The 6,156-nt window shown below is 33.3% G+C and overlaps 1 protein-coding gene across 4 annotated transcripts in view; it reads left to right on the top strand.

Moving 5' to 3' along the window:
* SYNCRIP (synaptotagmin binding cytoplasmic RNA interacting protein) overlaps positions 1-3,681 on the top strand; it is a 29,681-nt gene extending 26,000 nt beyond the window's left edge. For all 4 annotated transcript variants that reach the window (XM_068985339.1, XM_068985340.1, XM_068985345.1 and 1 more), the window contains one exon: positions 1-3,681. This exon is cut by the window's left edge. The gene's annotated coding sequence lies outside the window, so the exon portion shown is untranslated.
* Positions 3,682-6,156: the final 2,475 nt, after the last annotated feature.

Here is a 6,156-nt window from a genome sequence, read left to right on the forward strand (position 1 = left end):
GACATGTCATATGTTCAAAATGCTCATGGCAAACAATCATTTTGCATTCCTGCAAATAAAATTGTTTTATACTGTAAGCTGGAGGCGAGTGTAACTTATTTTTGTAATAAAGTTTTTATTTTTTTTATGTGTCATTAATATAAATGTGTGTTAGTGTAGAAATATTCTGGTTTAAAAACTTAGAAATGCACACATTTCAGTATGTTTATTTGTACTTACATAATTTTAGATAGTGGTTGCCAATAGCCTGTATGTTTCACATTAATTGGTTTTTTATGTTATCTTAATAAACCATTTTAGTATGTTGTATGTCAGTTACTGGGATAGCTGGGACATAGAGTGTAATTTAAAATTTGTCAATAAGTATTCATTGGAATATATGTAAATGTGCCTTGCCGGTTATTGAAACATTACCTACAAAATGAGTATGGGGTGACAAAAATTAGTTCCTGGTGCTTAATGAAACTTTTTGCCACTGATTTTATATATTACCCCGTGCTTTTTTAAAGTACATCTCTCAAATCTTAGTGTAAGTTTGAGGGCTACACAAAACATTTACATTTCATTCTAACATAAAATGAGTAATAGGTTGTGGAAAGTGGGTAAACTAAATGTAGCCTTCAGTAAAATTGAATCTCAGTGTAATCCTTGGTGCTGGCACTTCCCAGGTCCAAGGAGTTAAATGATCCCATCAAAGAGGTCATTGCCATGCCTATTGGCACTTTACTGTCATACCCTTTTTAAGGGACACTGTCAAGGTGTTTAAGTTAATTCTCAGAATTATTTGTTGGGATTTTAGAACAGGTTTGTTTGACTTAAGTAAGAACTGCATTGTCAAAGTTGAAAGATGAACATTTTTGTGAGTTCACAAATGTGTTCTTAAGAAAATATTAAAATATGGAGCTGTGGGTTTCCAAGACTATTTGGCATTCTTAGTTTGGGGATTTGGGAGGAAAAACTGATATTAAAAAAATTTGTGAAGAATTGATGGGTAATGTAAACAGTGGTGATTAAATATATACACACTCAAGTGAAATTACTTGACAGTGTTCATTTGACTAACTTTGAATTTAAGCCATTATAATTACTTTTAAAATTAAATAATCATTTGCACTGTTCTGATAATGGGTGCAGTTTTTGAGCAATATAATCAGAGCTAAATATGCATGTAGTGATTAGTGATGTGAACAATTAAGTACTGAGAAGAAATACTAACTGGTATTTTCAAACTTAAATTTCTGTAGTAAAATCAGTATCAAACTCTTATCAGATCAAGGAAAACAGGCAATGCATATAAACATACTTTTGAATGTTGTGTGGCCTATAAAGCAATAATGCAATTTTTATGGAATGTCATGGGATATGAGAAATGGAAATGCAAAAATAACTAATCCTTTAGTGAAAATGTCAACATGTTAAAAAAGGGGAATGTTAACTAATGTAGGTTATTGATATTTGTGATTTGTTTATGGGTTCTTGGCTTTGACAGCTTCAAAGAATGGATAGATGACAAGTTAAAAGAAATTTTGTATATAATTGTCAAGGAATGGGTCTTAAATCCAAGAATCAAGTCCCTTCCTTGGGGTGAAAATGTATCCTTAAAAGCATTCTGATTGTTGAAAAATAACAAAACAAACTTGAGTTACCTAACCAAAGCAGACGCAAGATTTTGTTTCTGCAGACTACTTGGCAATCAAAAGTGATCATCACTTTAGTTAATTATTTTCAGAAAGTTGCTTTGTGAGAAAATTGTGTTAGATATATTCTCCCAATCATGCATTTTGTGGGAAGTTTTTCAGCATTGTGATTGAATCAGATGTTAGAAATAAATGGGGGGTTTAGCACAAAAAGCGGTTACACACTCATGACGGCCGTTGTTGTAGCATCATGAGAAATCTACCAATGACTGCAAGTCTGATTTAATGATTTACACTTTCTTCATGATAAAATAGGAATAGCATGCATAGGAATGGATTGATGGGGTGACCTCGGGTATTCACTTGTATGAATCTATTTGAAAAGATTTAATGAGGGTGAATATCATGCTAGATGGGCAAAATTGTCACATTCAGGACAGCTGTTTTGACTGCTAAGCCAAAAGGCACTGTTCAGAAACATAGGAAAAAAGACCAAACAGAGCATGACATATAGTCTGTTTAAGGGGAGAAATTACAGAGTAGGACTTCTGCATTTAGGTGAGGGCGCTACCCCCCTAGAGTAAAAGATTGCTCAGGTTCCTAAAACTTTAAGAATACCCACCATGGTCATTTTCTCCCCAGTGATATATACCATAAACTTTTAATCTGACCATGGGAATTCAGTGGTGGGTTTAAAATGAATCAAGAAATAACAATACATAAAATGAACAGACTTGTGGGGATGATGTTTTAAAGTGTAGTATTAATTACTCAGTCATACCACTCAATAGGGCATGCCACTACTTTTCTTAAGATGCTAATTATCAGCCAATGTTCAAAGACATTTTTAACTGTGGGCAAATTAGTGGATGGACTTTTTTGTCTGTCACTTTTTAAAAAAGTACTTAAGATACAAGTTTTATTAGTACCACAGTCTGCCTTCAGTAATATGCCTAAAATATTTTTCAGGGCCAGGAGCATTCAGTTGAAAGAAAATCTTTTTTACGAATGCAAAATAGTATTAAAACTAATGCCCTGGCCCAAGATTAGGTTTTTAATGATATTAACAGTAGTCTGATAAACATCTAGAAGTCTGGCATTGAGAAACAAAAGCTTGTACCTGACTAGTATTTTTATTTAAAAAAATTAGTTCTGTTAGCTTATTTAAATTCTCTTACATATATTTATCTGTAGAAATTATATTTATTTCATTCCTTTTATTTCACTGAAAACTGTCTGCAGGCTCTTTGATTTGGATTAGATGTGTGAAGTACTGTCTTTTGCCAAAAACCTCAAAATTACCTGTTCTTTTCAACGTAGTGGGTTTGTGCTTGTTTGGAGATCAGTTCAAAAACTATCTGTACTATCTGTACTGCCTCTGATGTTAAGATTTTATGTATAGCATAAGGAAGCTAGCTCTGACTATATTTTCCTAAGAATAAAGACCTATTTTTGTAGCATGTCTTAGGATCTCCAGGAGTCCAAGAATTATTGTGGGTGTCCTCCATTTCATCGTTTTTCATTTAACAGCTTTTAAAATAGACACTTGGAATCTTTAGGGGTCTTTTCGTCTTTTAATTATCCATACATTCAAAATAACTAGCCAACGGTAATACCAAAACAGATTCCCCAAGATCCCTAATTGAAGCACATGATAGGGAGATGATGTATAGGATAAATGTATAGTGTTGGTCTCCACTTAATTTTAATTAATGAAAATACTCTGGTCACACACATGCCAGTGGACTCAAGAAGTTAATGGTAATTTGGTTCTGCTTTTCTGGTAACATACCCCCACCATTCAGCGTTCCATTTTCTTATCACTCTTTGAAGGTTTGGAAATGAGTAATTGAGGTAGTAATAATACAGGAGAGGGGAGTGAACAAACTTTTGCTCTAATGTACATTTAGGTGGCTGTGCAAATGAGGTTAGGTAGGTGAATTCAGCTTAAAAGGTGTTTCATTAAGCAAAATTGGCAAGTCATTATCAAAGAATGGGGAACTTGTAAATACATTCTGGAGATTTTGGCTCAGCCCTAGAATTTCTTGGTGGGAGGGTGATAGCTTTGTTCACTTCATGAAGATCCTTTTAGGTACAGAGTTTAATAGTTTGTGTTATGATTACTAAAGTTTATACTGATGATTGAAAAAAGTTTTTGTCATTTCAGAACAGTCATGGAAGTTTTATACCTGAAAAATTCTTAAACACTACTAGAGGATTTTGAAAACCATTTACATTGCCTATTTGACTCCCTGTGCTGATGCCAAACTAGTACTTTTTTTCTTGTTGGTAATCAAGACTACTGACAGACTTTCTGGATGGGGGAGAAATTCCAATAAACCATTTTGGAAATTAGTGTCTTCAAGTGTAGTTTCCGAAAATGTTTTTTTAACACAAGCAAATAGAATCAAGATAAGGTTATTTTAGAATAATTTACCATAAGCTTCAGTGAATATCTGATTTTTTTTCCTTTGTAAAGTGGTTTAAAACAAGTTCTAATCTGAAGTTGCTATCTGTAATGTTCTTGAATGGTCATTTCTTGACTTTAGTTCTGAAAGGATTCTGTGATGCCAGATACTAACTTATTTTGGGGATACCTAAGGGAATTGACATTTAAAGTCATTTATGAACTACAACCAGTTACTGCTACTACAAGGCAAAGGACAAAGGTTTTGATGTGGACCAGACATAACCACAGATTAAGGAAACATGATTAGGGTTGTGTTCACAATATAGTAACAAATGTGTAGAAGAGTTGCACATTACAAAATCCAATCTTCCAGCTGTAGACACATATCATGACATCAGAAGAGTTCTAACATCTGGTGTGGCTCTATTGTATACATTCAGATGAGATGAAGAGGTTTGATTAGTCATGCCATTTGTATCACAATTTTGCATTTCAACTTGTGTCCTGATTTTTTTTTAATGGGAATTGGAAAATGCCAGTACTGCGTCATTTGAACACAGAATTGTTTAAAAAGTCGTGAGTTTAAAAAATTTCTCTAATGACTTCATTTTCAAGAGAATAGTTTAAAAACTTTTTATAGTTAAAAATACTATGAATGGTATTTATGTTCCTTTAATTGGGAGGAGTCAGGAGTTAGGCCTCTAGAATTGCTCTATTTGACACATCAGGAGAAATTAGAAAAGCATATATACTGTTTCTTAGTATATTTACTATTTGGAATGAGCTTGGAGGTAAATAAATGAACAACATGTCAAAGGTCATCCAAAAATGGAGTACACTTTTCAATTCTCTGCAGCCACAGGCACGTTAATATACAGTGTAGTTTTGGTAGAACTTGAAACAGTAAAAATTCACATGAATTTGCAGAAGTTGAATTCCTAGGATTCCTTCAATATTGATAGGTGTAATTTCTTTTAGGAACCCTGCCTAACTTCCAATTCATTTATAAATAGAATTAAAACATGGTGGAAAACTTTTATTCTAAAGTTACATGTTAAATCTTCATTGGTTTCCTGACGATCCATTTAGTGTTAGGACAGACAGTATCAGCAGTTAAGCGCCCAATGGTGGATTCTGTGGCTTAACCTTTCTGCTGCTCAGTGTCTTTTGATCAGTCTATTTAAATTACTGCCAGTACTTGTTTAATTAATTAGTTCTTCAGTGTATGGGGTTTCTTTTGCCTCCTAGAACAGAAGTCCTTCCAAGGCAGGGAAATCCGAATTAATGGTGCTAGACGGGCATTTAAAAATACTTTTCAAAGTATTTTTTAGTTTGGAAATGAATTTTCAGTTTAGTTTATTAGGCTGGATTTGGCTTAATTGTGGCTTGTTAACTTGAAAAAGGAATTGAAAATTTTGAGCCACTTACAACATGGAAAGCTTTTAAAAACATGGAATACTGAATTTTAAGGCAAATTAAGATCATGAAGATCCATATTTTAAATTGTCTGTTTGACCTTAAAAAGGCCTTGAAGGGAGCAGTTCGCTGTGGGATTTATATCTATCTATCAAGACAGCCTAGCCCAACAATTTTTCTTCATGCTGGTATTCAGTTTAATTCCCAACTGCTGAACAAAAAAGTATTGGCCTACCAAGTCCCATCTATATTTATGTTTATGAGGAAGGGGTACTTCAAGATTGAGTTCTTGTTCTGCTTACAAGTCTAGTTTTGAGTCCATAAAGTTTGTATAAAGTTCTTATGTAGAGTACTTTGGAAAGTAGTAGTCAAACTTGAGAAAAGTTTCAAAGCTAGGTAACTATACATTAACATAGTGAAACAATTTTTACTAAGAGTAATCCATACTTAAAAAAGTTTTTATACATCTGTATGAAAAGTCTTAATATGAACCTTAGAGTTGGTTGCTGGTTCAAAATTAAATTCCTTTGAGAAGACAAGAGGCTCTGAATTTAAGGCATTTTCTCAACTATATATACCTACTTGTTTGAGTAGTGATGGATTAAAGGTGGTATTTATGCTTAAATGTGCTTAGTTGGTATTTTAACTTGATAGTCCTTTAAAGGAAAATTTTAAAACCTGTACCTGGAAAAC

Source organism: Capricornis sumatraensis, chromosome 13, assembly GCF_032405125.1.
Source record: "Capricornis sumatraensis isolate serow.1 chromosome 13, serow.2, whole genome shotgun sequence".
NCBI classification, from domain to species: domain Eukaryota; kingdom Metazoa; phylum Chordata; class Mammalia; order Artiodactyla; family Bovidae; genus Capricornis; species Capricornis sumatraensis.